General features: G+C 42.9%; 1 long non-coding RNA gene across 1 annotated transcript in view; it reads right to left on the bottom strand.

The window, feature by feature from the left end:
• Window positions 1–9002, bottom strand: part of LOC123383117 — a 49478-nt gene extending 40476 nt beyond the window's left edge. The window contains exon 1 of the long non-coding RNA XR_006592500.1: window positions 6210–9002. This is a non-coding gene — a long non-coding RNA (uncharacterized LOC123383117). The remainder of the gene's footprint in view (window positions 1–6209) is intronic.
• Between the last annotated feature and the right edge of the window lie 8814 nt (window positions 9003–17816).

Consider the following 17816-nt stretch of genomic DNA (forward strand, 5'->3'; position numbering starts at 1 on the left):
GTATGGTATTTTGTTAAGGCAGCCAGAATAGACTACCATAGCAGGCGTGAGGCTATGTGACAGAGAGAAGATGGTAACAGTATGGGTGACAAAGGACAGCTGTATTGGGAAGGGGCAATGGCTGGTAGCACATGGGCATCTCCTTAGAAGGATGCACTTTAGACGACTCAGATTCTATTCTGTCATCATTGGCCTAACCGAAGTTCACAAAGTGATCATCAACCTTTTCCAAAAAGGCTACATTTTAGCATAATAAACAATCTCCCAAAAAAAAAGTTGCAAGTTCATAGTAAAGTAAGGGAAAAGCAGGAAGGTCAACCACTGCTGAATCCACATATTCTGCTGCCTCTATTATGTGATGGGTTCTGAGGCCAGGGCCACACCCAGGACAGGACCCCATGCCTCATCCAAAGTCCCCTGTGTGTGAGGAACCACAGTGAAAAAGGTTTAGGTCAAGATTTTCCCTCCTGTTGACCTGACCCAATCCATTTCCCTTCCCCTAGCAGAGGCTGCAGACTGAAGCTGATCTGCAAAAAGAATTTCCACGATCTTGCTATCTGGATTTGGGTTTCTTCTTCATTGCTATGGATATACACTCCGGTGGGTACAGAGCAAAAGAGGTAGTAGGGGGCTGTTCGAAAGGAGAGATTGTCTAAAACCACCCCATAGCAGATGTTAAAATCTCACCTGCTGCCTTTAAAACTTTTTTTAATGTTTATTTATTTTTCAGAGAGAGAGAGAGAGAGAGAGAGAGAGAGACAGCATGAGCAGGGGAGGGGCAGAGAGAGAGGGAGACACAGAATCCGAAGCAGGCTCCAGGCTCTGAGCTGTCAGCACAGAGCCCGACGCGGGGCTTGAACTCACGGACTGTGAAATCATGAACTGAGCCAAAGTCAGACACTTAACTGACTGAGCCACCCAGGCGCCCCATACCTGATGCCTTTTAAAGTGAAACACTTATTACATGGCAGATAATATTAACACTGCTTGCTGTTGTTTGCTGCCTACAAATTTCATTCCAGTAATTCTTGTAAAGTTTAAGTGCCAAGCCAAAAGAGGGTCTCTGCTCTGACACAGTTCTGACTGAGTGGATTCCACTTGTGAAGTGTGTGTGTGTGTGTGTATGTGTGTGTCAGAGAAAGAGAGACTGAGACACAGAAGGAGAGACAGAGAGCTGGTTGTGGTGTCTCATTCCTATAGCTGAGCTGTTGGCTGGTCTGGTTTTGGTTTAACAGTTCTTTGACTACATTTGATTCTGTTACATCTTTAGAATAAGGTCTTTTAGAATTTCCTCCCTTTCCCTGCATGATTTCTATCCATCATTGGGCAAATCAGAATTATTCCTAATGGGTTTTTGATTTGTTCTTTGGAGCCCCCGCTTTTAGTAAGCACACAAAAAAACTATTCATCCACATTGCTACCTTACACTAAACGTTCTTTGTTAAGTTAAATTCTACAGGCTGGGCAGCATAAACATTCAAGAAAAAAAAATGCATTGTACAGCCAGTTCTAAGAATCTGGCACCAAACAGTCCTCTAAGGTTTGTTTAAACAAGAAATGTATTAAAAGAGAGACATTTTTTATGGTGATGATGGCTTTGGCCGCAGAAGTCACATATTTGAATCCTGGTCATTGCAGGAGCATTAAGGAGCCTGTCGATGAAGCTTGCCTCCGGGGAAGAACCAATCAGACTTCTTTACTTTTAGAGTTGTGCATTTTTTAGTTTTTCTAACGACAGCTTCCGCTTTTTTAGGCTTAGCACATGTCAATGCTTCAGGAGAGGGTCAGAGAAAAACAGCTGCAAGTGTGAAATCATAGTATTCACTGACTTCCAATCAAGTGGATCTTAATTTTCTAGCCACTTCACTTAATTCACAGTCTCCTCAAACAACGCCAGCACTAAGTGGGCAGAGTTGGGGTTTTCTGCGCTGTGTGCCCAGGATTTTGTCAGTTTTCCCTTCTCTGCTCTGGGCCATTCACTCCCTACTTCTTCCTCATCTGCCCAGAACCTCTGTTCATTCCCACCTTGCTGTAAATCATCGCCCAGGTATTAATTTCATCATGGAATTTGATATTATACTTGCTATTCTGTACTGAAGCATACATAGACTTATAGGATGTTTAGAGCTGACAGGGTCATTCATTCATTTGTTCATTCATACGTTCATCACATATGTGTGGTTTTTTTTTTAATTCAATCTTCACATTTTTTTTTTAATGTTTATTTATTTTTGAGACAGAGAGAGACAGAGCATGAACGGGGGAGGGTCAGAGAAACCTGAAACAGGCTACAGGCTCCAGGCTCTGAGCTGTCAGCTCAGAGACCGACGTGGGGCTCGAACTCACGGACCGCGAGATCGTGACCTGAGCCGAAGTCAGACGCTTAACCAACTGAACCACCCAGGCGCCCCACATACGTGTGGTTTTGTGTCAGGCATTGCCCCAGGCCCTTAGTAGCTTCCATTCTGGGCGGGGGGGAGAGGGGGGTGTGGGGAGTGGATGTGCAGAGAAGCCATTACAACCCAATCAAATGCGATAACGGAAGTATGAGCAGAGTATGTTGGAAGCATAGCAGTAGTTTGTCAGTTGTCCAGGAGGAGACGGTGAAGCCTTTCCCAAGCTGGCAGTGGATAGGTCATGTTCGGAAAGCGGGTGTAGGAATAATGTCTCCATTGGAGAGCAACCAAGTTCAGGGACCACTGGTAGCTGAGATCCCTGCAGGGTATATTGTGAGCACGGAAAACAATGTCAATGGCCTTGAAATGGCGGGAGAACATCCTGAAGGAGCCTGAATGCCAAGCAAGGGAATTTAGATTCTAAAGTAGTGGCAGTGGGAAAACAACTGAAGACTTTTTAACAGATACTGCATCTTAGAATGATCACTCTTGAGAGCATCTGGGTGGCTCAGTCGGTGAAGTGGCCAACTATCGGTTTCTGCTCAGGTGGTGATCTCATGGTTTTTGGAACTGAGCCCCGCCCCCCCCCACACTTTCTCTCAAAATAAATAAATAAACTTAAAAAAAAAAGAATGATCACTCTGAAATCAAGGGGTATAAATTGAGGGTGGAGGGATAATCAGAGCCAAGTCAGGGAAATGTAGAAAGAGACCAGTGTAATAACCTGGGCAGCGGATGAAGGCCTGAGCTAGGGCAGGGACTCTGGGCTTAAAGGAGAGAGATGCTCAGGACTGAAGGATTAACTGGGTGGGGAGAGGGAGGAATCTAAAATGAATCCAGGTTTCTCCGGCTTCATTAATTGGATGGATGGTTGTATGGTTCATCTCTGGGAAATCTGGGTTATTTACACAGCGGTTTAGGGCCTGAATGAAATGATGAAGTCAGTTTTGTGGTCTCAGGTTTGAAATGAAGGTATAGAGTCCTATTAAAATGAATGGCAACTGAAGTGAGAGAAGTCTGAGAGGAGAAGGTCAAGGCTAGAACTGTGGAGTACTCCACATTTATTTCATTCTATTTTTTTTCAATATATGAAATTTATTGTCAAATTGGTTTCCATACAACACCCAGTGCTCATCCCAAAAGGTGCCCTCCTCAATACCCATCACCCACCCTCCTTCCCTCCCACCCCCCCATCAACCCTCAGTTTGTTCTCAGTTTTTAAGAGTCTCTTATGCTTTGGCTCTCTCCCACTCTAACCTCTTTTTTTTTTTTTTCCTTCTCCTCCCCTATGGGTTTCTGTTAAGTTTCTCAGGATCCACATAAGAGTGAACACATATGGTATCTGTCTTTCTCTGTATGGCTTATTTCACTTAGCATCACACTCTCCAGTTCCATCCACGTTGCCACAAAGGGCCATATTTCATTCTTTCTCATTGCCACATAGTACTCCATTGTGTATATAAATCACAATTTCTTTATCCATTCATCAGTTGATGGACATTTGGGCTCTTTCCATAATTTGGCTGTTGTTGAGAGTGCTGCTATAAACATTGGGGTACAAGTGCCCCTATGCATCAGTACTCCTGTATCCCTTGGGTAAATTCCTAGCAGTGCTACTGCTGGGTCATAGGGTAGTTCTATTTTTAATTTTTTGAGGAACCTCCACACTGTTTTCCAGAGTGGCTGCACCAGTTTGCATTCCCACCAACAGTGCAAGAGGGTTCCCGTTTCTCCGCATCCTCTCCAGCATCTATAGTCTCCTGATTTGTTCATTTTGGCCACTCTGACTGGCGTGAGGTGATATCTGAGTGTGGTTTTGATTTGTATTTCCCTGATGAGGAGCAACGTTGAGCATCTTTTCATGTGCCTGTTGGCCATCCGGATGTCTTCTTTAGAGAAGTGTCTATTCATGCTTTCTGCCCATTTCTTCACTGGGTTATTTGTTTTTCGGGTGTGGAGTTTGGTGAGCTCTTTATAGATTTTGGATAAGTAGTCCACATTTAAAGATATCATTAGAGATTATCTACTCGACTCTGAATAGATTCCAGGTGCTGTCCTAGATGAGTTAGAAGGTCTAAGTGAGGCTTAAGGATCCATTTTTAAAAAACACTCTTCAAGGCACTCAGATAAGCAACTAGAGCTGCAAATCGCAGGTCAAGTCCCACCCTACTCCCAGATACTGCTGGAGCCCAAGTCTACTGGGGTGGGTTGACTTTCCCAAGGTCGCGGAGCTCCCTAGAGGCTAAGTGGGGCGCTCAGCTTCTCCAGAAGACGCCTTTGTCTTATTTAGATTTTAAAACACTGGGGACGGTCTGCACGTCTTCTATTTGTAACATACAATCAGTTATAATAGCGTATCTGGCTGAGCAGTGGATGTGGCAGATTGAGAGACATGTCTGTCACAAGTTCATGCCACTGGTTTCCTAACAATCTTACTTTGAACAGCACCCTTATCAGTGGAGAAAAGTGTATGTTAGGACCCAGTCTTATTATTCTGCTGGCAGCTTTTTGTGGAATCTGGTCTTTGACCTAATATCTTCCTATATAATCTAGACCGTGGAATAGAAAAATGCTTCTATTTTTGTAAGAGATGCTCAGTGGGAGAAAAATAAGCCCCAAATCCAGAAGTCTTCTGACAAGTATGTACAGATGATACAGAAAGAAAAGACAAGTTCACTGTGTTTAGGAAAATTGGAATTTCATGGGTTGTGAGAGACCTTATCAATGAATGAATACGAAGATTTCTCTTCAGTTCTCTCCTTCGGAGCACGTATCCCCTTGGAATTAGTCACAGTCATGCGATTTGCTTTAACCAAAGAAACGTTAGCATAAGCAACATGTGTCACATCTAGATGGAAGGAACGTGTAAAACTTCTCCATCCTCCATGCTTTGTGCCTCTGCCCCAGCAAACCCTGAAAACCTCATCGCGTTGAGATGGCGGTGTCACAAGATGGTAGAACTTTTGCTACCCTGGACCATGGAATGAGTGTGATGATCAGAGTGGACAATGTAGTGCAAATAAGGAAAAGAAAAGCTAAAAGTATCGTGTTAAGCCACTGAGATTTGGGGGTGATTTGTTTACAGCAGCATAATTTAGCCTAAACTGACTAATGCCTGATCAATAGGAAATACGCACAGGAAGTAGGCAGCTAACACAAACCCGGAGGTACCACAAAAGGGAGAGATTCCTGCAGGCTAGAGTAGTCATAGAAGGCAATGCTGGTCAACTGGAATAATGGGACATAGACCGGATGGAGTTCAGCAGAGAAAAATTCAGGGTTGTGCACTTGGAGCTGAAAAGTGAACATATTCAAAGGCAAGGTGCCAACCACTCAAAAGCAGTTGGCTGGAAAATTGAAAGTATAGCTTTAGTGGATAGCCAGTTGACCGGGAGGAATTGTCACAACCCTGCAGTTCTGATGATTAAAAAAAATGCAAGCAGAGAACTGTGGCAAATGAAAAGCATGTCTGTATCATGAGGTAATTGCTACACTGCTTTGCACGGATCTGAGCTGTAACAGAGAGCTGGGGCTGGCTCTGGTCTCCATAGTTCAATGGGATTGAGAGAATGTGGAGAGAGTTCACAGCAAAAGCCAAATAGTCATTCAGCGACCGGCAAAGAGGGGCTAGAGGACCTGGGATTATACAGCCTAGAGAGGAAACGCTTCAGGATGACTTAAGAAGCATCAGAAATGGACACGAACTGCAGAAGAACCACTGTGTGGAGGGAGATGACTGCTTTTACTCTGTTGCCAAGAGCACACACAAAAACTGGGCTTATTAAAGTTAAACAAAAGGACGACTTTCCTTACCTCAAGGGTTGTTTGACACCAGATAGGGTTGGAGATTTCTCTCTGGAGGATGGCACAAAGATCAATGTTCTTTCGAATGTAATGGATTCACTGGGTCTTTCCTGAAGCTAGGAGATGGAAGGTTCTCAATCTCTTTTCTGCCATGACCCAGATGATGGATGATGCCCACCGGGGACACACTCCCATGGGCATGCGAACGTTTTACCCAGCACCCAGCATCCTACTGGCAGCTGTCTTTCTTTCCTTCCTTTCAAGAAAACACACTGGAAAACAAGGGAGAGCCATGTTATGATCAGGATAACCTCAAATCCTCTTTTTTCTTTTTTTTTTAAAGGTAAATGTTTTGTAAATGTCAATATTTTAACTATTGTTTGTAAAAATAACTTGTGATATGGTCGCTTGACATTTGTTTAACAAATAATTATTGAGTAAGATGTGTACGTGTGTGTGTGTGTGTGTGTGTGTGTGTGTGTGGTGGGGGTGGTATTTAAGGCTAAACTGTAACATGCAGTTACGATGCAGTGGTAAATACTGTGATATGCAGGGAGATCATGGAGAAGGGTTGATTAGCCTGTACGTGGAGGTACAGGGAAGGCCTCCAAAGGAAGGCATGTACAAGCTGAGATCCACAGGGTGAAGAGGACAAAGTTGGTCAACAGAAGAGGAAAAGCAGGAAAGCCTTTCCTGTGTGTGTGAAGGCTGGGAAGCCTGAAGCAGAGGGAGGAGTCACAAACGGAAAGATATCTGGACACAGCAGTGGGGCTGAGGGAACGAGGTGACGGCAGGTGATGGCAGGAGACAAGGGTGGTGTACGGGAGGCAAGACACTCAGGGTCCCTTCGGCTGGAGTTTTATCCCAGGAGCAGAGCGGGACCATGGAAATGTTTTCTGCAGGAGAAGGACATTATTATCAAGTTTATGCTTCAAAAAGTTCCCTCTGGCTGCAATGTAGAAAATGGGTTAGAGGGTCTTTGGAATTAATCTGGCCCGCATTTGAATCTACGTTATGCATGATCAGCTATCAGATTTTTGACAAATTAATCTCACTGAAAATCAGTCTCCCTATCTGTGAAATAGACATAATGATGTCTATCTGGGAGGATGGTCATAAGGATATGTTTAAATAATGTGTATAAAAGGCCCGTGAAGTATTTGATGGCCTGATATGGGCCCTCCACAAACACTGGTTCCCTTCTGTACGAATTAATTCCTTGTCAATTTGCAAATAATAAATGCACTTGACACGGTAAAGAATCAAACACTTTTTTTTTCATTTGAGAGGATTATTACATGGGTGGTTTCTGCAGTCCTCTTAAAACTACAGAGGCCAGATTTTCCTTCAGTCCTTCATCATCTTTGTGGTTCTCTGTAGAATGCTCTCCAATTTTTCAAAATTCCTCTTCAATTGTGGAGACCACAGCTCGATTAGTCACCGTAGAGAATTCATTATAATTAGATCAACACTGTGCAGTCGCTCAGGCGGCTGGCTCAGCCATGTAAACCCAGTCAGCCGGTCCCCGTCGACAAATAGGTTGTGTTCCAGGAGTTCATTAGTAAGTTGGTTGTTTGGAACACAGAAAGCCTTTCCCCATAGAAACAGAATTATAGATGGTGGCTTGTTTCCCAGGCCAGTGTACAAAAATCTATTTAATGCACATGCAGCTGAACCAGGGCCTGGCAATAATAGTCCCTCAAGCCCTTGACTTGCTTAAGCCCCAGTGGAACTCCTAGTCCTATGGAGCCCCGAAAACCTTTGAACCCTAGGCTTCCAACCGTGGTCCCTCTGACAGAGGTGAGAGCTGGGCTGGTAGCTTTTCGAGTGAGGATCATTTGCAGTATGGTTATGAAGATCACGCCTTTGATCTAGGCCTTTATCTGCAATTGTGCTTATTATTATAAACAAGTAATCAAGAGCTACCTTATGATAAATGCATCTATCGTATTCTGGATAGTTTACCTAAATTACCTAGCTACATTATCTATAATCCTCTCAAAAATTCTGTAAGAAAAATATTCTTCTCATTCTTCCCATCTTGTCAGCATCTCAAGATTGTGCATGGCCCAGGGACGGGCAGGTAGGAGGAGGCAGAACTGTTGTGGAAACCCTGGCTTTCTGCTTGCGAAGCTAAGAGCTTTTCACTGCACAACACTGCCTCCCAGTGGAGAGTGCTTAGCACATAACCTAGCGTGGCTAAACCAACTATGTATAATCTCCGAGTGAAGTAACAAGTTCTTCATTCATACATCCAACAAAGAATCTTTGAGTACTTCCAATGAGCTAGGCCTTGGGAACGCAAAATCAAATTAGACTTGGCGCTCTCACAGAGTAGATGGGAAAAGGAACAAGTAAATCAATGACCGAAATCAATGAGACAAGGATATGATCAAATTTAAAAAACAACAAAAAGAGATTACACAGAAGACTAGAAGAGAGATTAATAGGACTAGGATGGTCATGATGGTAAACTAAGGAAGGCTTCCTGGAGAAAGGGAGACGAGCTGAGTTTAATGGGTGAGTTGGAGTTAGATGTAAATCTATAAGACAAAGGGCCAGAGAACATTCTATGCAGAAGGAACAGCATGTTTAAATGCATAGGGATGTGAAACATAAAAAAAATACGTTAAGCATTTCTTTGACCCATCTGCTTTTGTGATAGTTCAGCACCATGCAAAGATAGAGTATCTGGTACCCTGTCTTGTGTGACACACTAGTGAAAATAGTATTCCGCGTAGCTTTAATTTTCCTTTCTTCCATAGTGACATTTCTAGATTCTTTATATGTTTAAAATATATATTTGTGGGGTTTTTTTTTTTGATGAGCTGCTTATATTTATTGTTGATTTTTCTTTTTTTTTTTTAAATTTTTTTTCACATTTTTAATTTATTTTTGGGACAGAGAGAGACAGAGCATGAACGGGGGAGGGGCAGAGAGAGAGGGAGACACAGAATCAGAAACAGGCTCCAGGCTCCGAGCCATCAGCCCAGAGCCTGACGTGGGGCTCGAACTCACGGACCGCGAGATCGTGACCTGGCTGAAGTCGAACGCTTAACCGACTGCGCCACCCAGGCGCCCCTATTGTTGATTTTTCTATTGATTATTATTGGTTATTTAAAAATTGATTTGTAAGTAAATGAAACAAACTAACTTGAAAAGACATCTACATGTTCATTGCAGCTTTACAATAGCCAAGATATGAGAGCAAGCTAAGTGTCTATCGATGGATGAATGGGTAAATAAAATGTGGCATATATGTACAACAAAATATTTTTCAGCCTTAAGAAAGAAGGAAACCTTACCATTTGCTTACTTGAGGGCATTACACTAAGTGAAATAAGTCAGACAGAAAAGGATAAATACCGTATGATCTCACCTATATATGTAATATAAAAAGAAAAAAAAAATCAACCGAACTCTGATACAGAGAACAGACTGCTGGTTTCTAGAGGCAGAAGGAGAGGGTGGGTGAAATGGGTGAAGGGGGTCAAGAGGTACAAACTTTTAGTTATGAAACCTAAATAAATCCTGGGGCTATAATGTACAGCATGCTATGATAATAATACCGTATTGTATATTTGAAAGTTGCTACCAGAGTAGATCTTTAAAGTTCTCATCACTAGGAAAAATACATTTGTAACTATGTGTGGTGATGGATGTTAACTAGACTGTGATCATTTTGCAACATACACAAAAACTGAATCATTACCTTGTTCACCTGAAACTAATATATCATATATATATGTGTAAAATATCTCAATAAAAATTGATTTGCAAGAGTTTTTAATTCACTGTAATCATTTATCTTTTGTTTTACACAACTATTTTCTTCCAAAGACCCTCCCCAGCTCTGATTATTTTCAAAAAATTAGATTCTCTTTTTACCTTTCAATCTTTGATGCAGCTGAAATGCTTCCGGGTCAGCGGAAGGAGTATGCTGACTCCCCCACTGCATTTCCTAGTGTCTCTTGTAGCTTTTACCCTCATGGCTGGGAGACCAGAGCCAGGCTAACTGGATGAACCTGGGGCAGAGACGGGCTTCCCCAGCTGTGTGAAGAAGTCTAACTGGGGTCACCGCACGGGGCTGCAGCTGGAATGAAGGTGCCCATTCACACCGGCAGGATGCAGCACAGAGCAGCAAGGACGGAACCGACTCTCAAGCCCCGGGGCCACTGGACTTGCCCTTCATCTCTGTTGAATGGGGAGTCGGCAACCAGGAAAACACCTGGGGCTGACCTAGACGGCCTCAGGAGCCTCCCCGCAAGGCACAACGAAAGGGCCAGAGGGGCGTGAGCTTGGGAGGAAATAAGGCAAACCCTCCCGCTCCCCCACCACCAATACACACACGCCCCGCAACAAAACAAAAGAAAGTAAACAAAGGCCGCGAACAAGATTCCAAAGCACACGAAGGAAACTAACAAAACTGAACGGGAGCTAATTTAACTACTAATGAAAAACCACTGGCGGCATCCGCACCCTCGGCTCTTTCGAGTCTATTAGGGCTAATCTCATTATGCCTGTAAATCGGTTCACTCCACCAAGCCTCCAGACACCCAGGCCGCTCCTCTCCCGCCCTGCGGGTCGCTACCCACGTATCACACTTTGCTCATTCTGTCCGCGTCTCCCATCCCTCCCCAGAACCCCGAAACCCTCACACCAGCTCCTGGGCATTAACAACCCCCCCCCACCCCAATACTCTCTACCTCCTTCCTGAATGTTCTCCGCTTCTTGCTCTAACCAAAATATGGATCTCCCCTGAGGTCACGGCTTCCCTCTTGTCCTCCCCCCAACGCCCTACACGCCTGGTACCACCGAGCCAGGAGAGGTTCGTCTTCCTCAACACTGATGCTTCCAGCCCGAGGCCCTCCATTCCCCTGAAGTGCACGCGGCTTTAATGGTTACTATACAGCAATTCACCATCTCACAAGGCTAATTACCAAAATGACAATAAAAACAGACTTCGACTCACTTTTTATGAAAGGCAAAGGCCGCGGTGCTTTCACTTCTGCTCCCTTCTCTGATCACTCCGCGCTCAAGGCTTAAGATTCTCTCTCATCCTCTCCCTCTGCCCCTCCCCCGCTCGCCTGCGTGCACATGCGCGGGCTTTGTCTCAAACAAAAAACAACAACAGAGTTTAATAAAAAAAAAAAAGAAGAAGAAGAAGAATGACAAGAGACCTATAGACATGCATTCACTGAACTAACATTTTGAGAAATGAAGAAATGCGGGGCACCTGGGTGGCTCAGTCGATTAAGCACAGGACTCCTGGTTTTGGCTCAGGTCATGAGGTCACAGTTGGCGAGTTTGAGCCCCTAATGGGACTTTGCCTTAACAGCGTGGAGCCTGGTTGGGATTCCGTCTCCTCTCTCTCTGTCCTTCCCCTGCTCACTCTCTCAAAAATAAATAAACAAAAAAATTGTATAAAAAGCAATTGCAGAAATACAAATTAGAGATAAGGTTTTTTACTTATGGGATTGGCAAAAATTCAAAAGATGCATATGATGTTTGTCTGATGTGAGGGAGAAAAGGCATACTATTGATGGTTATAGGAAAGATCACAGCACTTTGGGAAGATAGTTGTGTACTCTATGGACTATACCAATCCCATTTCTTGGACTCCTCTACAAATTCGTAAAGCTATATGAATATAATATACACATAACACACACAAAGCAGTATTATCTATAGAAATACAATAATGGAAATGATTTCAGTGATGATGAATGGGGACATCCATCAATACTAAGCATCTAATAAGAAAAATGTGGTTGCCCTCTATGTATACTGACCTGAAAAGATGCCCATACCGTATTATTATTAAGGGAAAAAAGCAAATTGCAGATGAATATAATCCAGGTTTTGGTACTTCCCTCTCCTATCAAAAAAGGCATCTGCATAGAGTATGAATGTGTCTGTACAAGCAGAGAAAACTCTTGGGAAGGATACAAAATGCTGGACGGTGGTTTCCCATGGGAATGGAACTGGAAAGTAAGTGGGGGACTTTTCATTCCATATACTTTCTTTTTCAAATGCAATGAGCCTCTGGTTAATTGCTACTTGCTTTGGTATGTTTTTCAGTAATCCTCAAGCACCACTTGCTTCACACACATTGAAAATAGACTGGGGATGGGGCGCCTGGGTGGTTCAGTTGGTTAAGTGACAGACTCTTGATTTCAGCTAAGGTCAGGATCTCACCGTTGGGTCGTGAGATTGAGCCCCTTGTTGAGCTGACAGCACAGAGCCTGCTTGGGATTCTGTCTCTGCCCCTCCCCTGCTAGCGCTCTCTCTCTCTCAAAATAAAGAATTAAACATTTAAAAAGAAATGGACTGGGAATTATTTTTTAATGTTAGCAATCGCTTGTTTATTTTAGTTGTTTACAGAGGGAAAAGCACCTTGTTTTAAGAGGTAATAGGTGACAAAGCGTATTCCATAATTAATTAGGCTCTGGGATCAATTAAAGTCAAAATAAACCACTCCAAGGATGTGTCATTAACAATATTTGTTCAAAGGCAAAACACTACAAAAATATAGTATGGTGCATGGTAGGTATTTGGTTTTGTGATTTAAAGAGTCCTACTTTGGGGTGCCTGGTTGATTCAGCCAGAAGAGTGTGTCACTCTTGACCTCAGGGTCATGGGTTCGAACCCCATGTTAGGTGTAGAGATTACTAACATAAATAAATAAATAAACTTAAATAAAGGGTGCTACTTCAATGATAGGGGAATAATCAAAGAATGCCGAGACAACTCTATGGTACCAGTAACAATATTAGGTGTTGGCTCAAGACTGCGCACACTAGGTCTCTGCTCTTTCTTTCCCTGTGCCTCACTCTGACCCGCTTTTGGGTATACCCCTCCTCATGGTACAGAGTCCATGTAGCCAATATTTGCCCACCCAGAGTATGTTCCTGGCCTTCACATGCAGGGAGTAGATGAGCCTATGCATTAGGTCTATTGTCCCAGATGTGGACTGCGTTGTAGGTGTGTGCAACTCCAAATCCGAGGTCTGGCCAGGAGGAGGCTGTTTTCAGGGATTAGATAGAAGTTGGACATGTGGGTTGGAAAAATATAGGGATAGGAGAGGTGTGGGTGGCTGGGGCGAGGAGTGTTGGGAGCAGGACAGGGCCAGCGGTGAGAAGAAAATGGGGTGTGCTGGGTACAGGACAAGGATGGGGGTGGGAAGAGAAGTGGGTCTACTAAGGGTCAAGGGCCTGCAGATGGCTTTCCCTCTCGTACTTCATCCAAGTGTAGAAGGCAAGAAAATAAAAAATTCTGAATGCACCCTGGCCAGCGTGTCATGAAGTACACAAGTCAAACTGGGAGTTTAGAACATATTTTATTTAACATGTTTAACATATTTATTTAATTAGTTTGATTTTCAACTTTAAAATGTCTAGACACACAGTATGCAGGCTTACAACTGTATTCTTCTCCTGGACACTGCAGTGGGGAGGAAGCCTGTTCCTCCAGAAAACAAAATTGGACAAAGTGAGATCCGGGAAAAAGTGGCTAAAACAGTGTTGAAAAATGAAGCAGACTAGAGGTGGCTGCGGCCTGAAGACCCTGAAAGGTGGCCCACTTGGTAGGCGACATCTGCCCAGAAAAACCCCAGAACCCTGCAGTGCAGATGGGGGTGGGGTGGAAATGGGACTGGGAATCTCCAGCACATTGAACACTTTAAAATATTTTGTTTCCACCATTATTTCTTATTGGACCACCATTTCTTATTGGACCATTGAATTGTTTAAAAGCGTAATACTTACTTTCCAAGCCATGGGGTATTTACAAATTATTTACATGATTTCTAACCTAGTTCGACTTGACCCATCATACCTTTAAAACTGCACACCTCACATAGCTTTCCTTTTCCCTTGGCCCTTTTTATATTTTTATATTTATAATATATGTACAATATGTTTTATATTATATATAGTACTTGCCACTTGCTGATAGACTACTATCAAGGCCATTTCTCTATACTCTTCTAAGCTCTGTGCTATTTTTATTTTCTGTACTCTGCCTAGAATGTAAGCCCCAGGATAGCAGGGATTTTTGTCTATTTTGTTCACTGATATATATTCCTAGCGCTTAGAATAGCTCATGATACAATGTACACACTCAGTAAGTTTTTACTGATCCATGAGTGAACTCCAAGGCTGAGTTCCTTGACAAAAAAAAAAAAAAGACAAACTAGAGGCATCAATGGCTTTCAAACAATAAATTCCCTCTTCATTGAATCTTACCAGGACTTTCCTTTCTTCCTTCTCTCAGAGGACTACAGCTCCCAGAGCATCCAGCCCAGGGATGAGAATCCTGTCCCTCAGTTGGAAGAGTCACATCCAAGATATGTGGCAACCGTTTCTTCCACTCCTCCAAGCTCCATGCTGCCTTTCTCTGTTGTCACTTCTGGTGTCTCTGACTCGGCCCATTTTCACGAAAGTTTGCTTTTGAAAGAGGACTTTTAGCCTCAAAGGTCGCTTTAATTTACAAATACTCTGGGAATGAAACTCCTTTATACGGAACACATTGGCTTTTAAGCCTGGGTTCTGTGTGAAAGACAGAGAGCAGGGGCACATGAGACTCAGGAAAGAGAGGAAGGGGTGCCTGGGTGGCTCAGTCAGTTAAGCGTCCGACTTTGGCTCAGGTCATGAGCTCAGGGTTTGTGGGTTCAAGACCCACGTCAGGGTCTGTGCTGACAGCTCAGAGCCTGGAGCCTGCTTCGGATTCTGTGTCTCCCTCTCTCTCTCTACCTCTCCGCTGCTTATGCTCTCTCTCATTCTCTCTCTAAAATTAATAAACATAATAATCATAAAACACACTCCCTAATCCATACACCAGTTATGGTACTTAATCCTTAAAAGATACAGTGCTTACTTATTTCATAAATTCATTGTTTTTGATTACCCCCCAAAAATTATGCATATTTTTCTGTTTAAACATTCCTTTGTTATATGTTATTTTGTATTTTAAGAAAAAGTATCTTTCAATATCTTGTTCTTACAGTACTTTTTAATAATTTTTATACTAAGTGTATCCATGTTTACTTTAAAAAATATTACAGAAATCTCATACAATGAAGTATTAATTAATACAGTTGAAACCTAAAAAAATAAAAATAAAATGAATAAACATTAAGAAAAATTAAAAAAGAAAGAGAGGAAGCAAGAATATGCGCACAGGCTCTATCACATGTTTTATTTGTTTTATTTGGTTGTGTTAGTGTATTCATATTCTACTTTTTTCTCCACGGAATGATTTAGAGTGACTTACAAAGAGATACACAGATGTCTAAACTCTGTGAGAGCAGGGACTTGGTTTTGTTCATAGCTGTATTCATAGCTCCTAGAACGGGGCCTGGGAAATGGTAAATTCTCAAGGGTTAGTTGAGTGAAAGGATGAATGAATGGCAAGGCATTTTTTTAATGTTTATTTTTATTTAGTTAGTTATGTTTGAGAGAGAGAGACAGACAGGCAGACAGACAGAACACGAGCAAGCGTGAGCAGTGGAGGGGCAGAGGGAAAGGGAGAATCTGAAGCAGATACCATGCATGCCCAGTGCAGAGCCTACCTCGGGGCTCAATCCCATGACCTCGAGACCATGACTTGAACCGAAACCAAGAGTCCACCGCTCAACCAACTGAGCCATCCCGGCACCCCAGGATCACCCCTTCATAATCTGAATGAAAGCTCAAGTATTGGACTCTGTGGGTCAAACTGGATACTAACCAACTTCTGGACGCAGAGAGTGCCAGAGGGAGTTCTGGCTTCCTTAGCTCTGTCTTGTGGTTTGATGGGGGTATTGTCTCCTACTGCCCTGGCCCTTCAAGGTCATGTTAAGGCTAGTTTGCCTGAGGGGATTACTGCACCTAAAGTGTGCATGTGTGTGTGTGTGTGTGTGTGTGTGTGTGTGTGTGTGTAGGAGCTTGGCTGCCTGTACCTTTGGTCGGGGTCAAGCTTTGAATTAAGTTCTATATTTACTCATTCCCCTATCCCTTTTGTGACAACTACTACAAATCTAGCAAGTGGAGCCCAACAAGGTCTTTGAAGAAGAGCAAAACCTCTCCAAATACAGTAAGCTTTCATCTCCCCCCAGTGATTACACGCACACTTAGTATTGCCATTTAGAAACAAGTACAATATGTGTTTTAGAGTCTTGTTACAACCTCTTCCACTCTGGATCTGCTTTCAGATACCAACCTATGAATGAAGTAGGTGCACAAGTCTCTAAGATGTCAGGGAGCTGTAGCCTTTTCAAAGGAAGGAGCCAGATGTCCTCAGGTACCATCTAGACCTATACCTCTATGTTGTTGGATTGCCTTCATTCTCCACTGTTGCTGCAAGTGGTTAGTGGGGGGCTGCTCTAGGAGATGAATGGGGAAAGTTTATGACAGACTTAGGGAAGCATCACATATCTGTCCTTGACATCCTCTGTACCCTCACAAATACCTATTAATGAGAAACACATCACTGCACAAGGAACTGGGCTTCACTATAGCAGGAAATAAATGGTTTGTTCCCTTTCAGAGTTGGCTTTTAATTTTTTTTTCCAGTTTTCTTTCTCTGTGTCCTGCCTTCCCTTTCTGTTTCTTGATTAAAAAAACAATAATCCCTTTTCTGATATCCTAGGAAATATCCTGAGATAGCCTATGCAATTCCATTACAGGTAGTGAAGTTCTGACTTCAAAATGAATTGTTGAATCAAATTCTGCACACTAATGAAGGAATTATTCTACAAGCTTCTGCCAATAGCAAATATGCCAAAATTATGCTACAAAATTAGGAAACAGAAATCTAAAGCACTTTTCTGTTCTTTTATGTCCCCCCTTTTTAATCTCTTCTTGAATTTCCCAAAAATTATGCAGAAAGGCTCCAATGGAAACTGAATGTGTTCTTCCATGTCATAGTGAAGGCAGCCACATTTCTCAGAAAATCAAACGAAGGAAATAGGAAGGAACAGGCAAAGCCCTTTTCTTTTTTTCTCTTTTATTTCCCCCTGTTGCCTAATTCACAGCTTTTATAAGGTCACCTGAAAAAGGACAAGATTCTGGAGACTTGGGCCTCTGTTTATTTGATCTTATTTTTTGTAGTTCCCCGTTCCATCTTTACCTTCTCTATTATGGCTTGTGCTCACTTAGAATATGAACAATGTTGTTACCAGATGGCATTACAGGGGCATCACCAAATAGGTCTCTTCTGGAACAGGCTGTAACAAGATTCTAAAACACAGCTTGTATTTCTCAAAGGGTTTAGTTAGCATAGACACCATCTTCCTTGGGGAGTCTGAGACTTACTGTATTTGAAGGGTTTGGGGTCTTTCTCAAAGGAGTTGTTGGCTTCACTTGCAGGGAGGTCACAGAGGTAATGGGGTAACACATGAAAATGGAACCTTCGATTCAAAACATAATGTGAGCCACTTCCCAACCTCCAATCAAGCAAGTTCCCCTCTTTTCTCTATGACAAGGGACATGGGTTTGGCTAAGCAAAGATGGGGATGGGGTGGGGAAATGCAGGAGAGGAAGAGACAAAGAGACGACGAGGGAAGAATGGAACAGAATTTCTATACCCTAAGTGCTGCTGATTCTTCCCCAGATGGAGGTTGTGTCTACAGTGATG

This window comes from Felis catus, chromosome F2, assembly GCF_018350175.1.
Source record: "Felis catus isolate Fca126 chromosome F2, F.catus_Fca126_mat1.0, whole genome shotgun sequence".
Taxonomy (NCBI): Eukaryota; Metazoa; Chordata; class Mammalia; order Carnivora; family Felidae; genus Felis; species Felis catus.